Below are 851 nucleotides of genomic sequence, written 5' to 3'. Positions count from 1 at the left end.
AAAAAAATTATAATGACTGCCCTTAAGACATTCCTTATTATGATGAAAGGACTTAACAAAAATCCAACAAAATTCTCCGTCTTAAAAATAACCCTGCTTCCTCAGTAAATTTTCAGGACCTCCTACACATAATCTCAGAACAAATCAGCTGGAGCCAAGGGCTAACAGAAACAACTGTCTTTGTCTTGTACATATAAAATCAGAAATACGATTCTAGAAGCAAGTCAAAACACACCTAACTTGACAAGTCCCAAGGCTTTGCCCATCCCTACTAAAATGCTTGTAGATATTATAAATAACCAGGGTATTAGAGAAAAATTTTCCTTTACTTAAGGAAAAAATTAATAGCAATTACTCAAATACTTATGATAATAGACAAATATGCTCCAAAACTCCTAGGAGAAAACACATTTTCTGTCTCTGCCCCTTGAAGTTATAAATTCTGTCATGTCCTTCAAATGTTAACACAGGTCACAGCACCTGAGAATGAGTCTGGGTTAGCTCAGTCGTAGAATTAAAAAAAAAAAAAAAGGGACCTCTTTAAACACATACTGCTAAAACACCCCCTTGCCTAAACAGTCTCTTTAAAATTGCTTGTCAAGGGAAAATACTGGTCTTAAAATCTTCTCCACAAACAAAGAAAAATACTTTAGCCATCTGAATGAGTATACTTAATTAATTCCAGTTGTTATTTATAAACTAGTGAGTTTTGTACTGTGCCTGATTCATGATTAAAGTTTTACAATGAAAACTTTAAGCTAATTGTCTGTCTGTATGTCTATATGTATACATTGTAAATATCGTATCTTTCTACTTCCAGATTATGTTGCCAAAATCATATTTGTAAAAGA

The sequence above is a fragment of the Bison bison genome, unplaced genomic scaffold, assembly GCF_000754665.1.
Source record: "Bison bison bison isolate TAMUID 2011002044 unplaced genomic scaffold, Bison_UMD1.0 scf7180017855230, whole genome shotgun sequence".
In the NCBI taxonomy this organism is placed as follows: Eukaryota; Metazoa; Chordata; class Mammalia; order Artiodactyla; family Bovidae; genus Bison; species Bison bison.
This window is presented reverse-complemented; position numbering follows the sequence as displayed.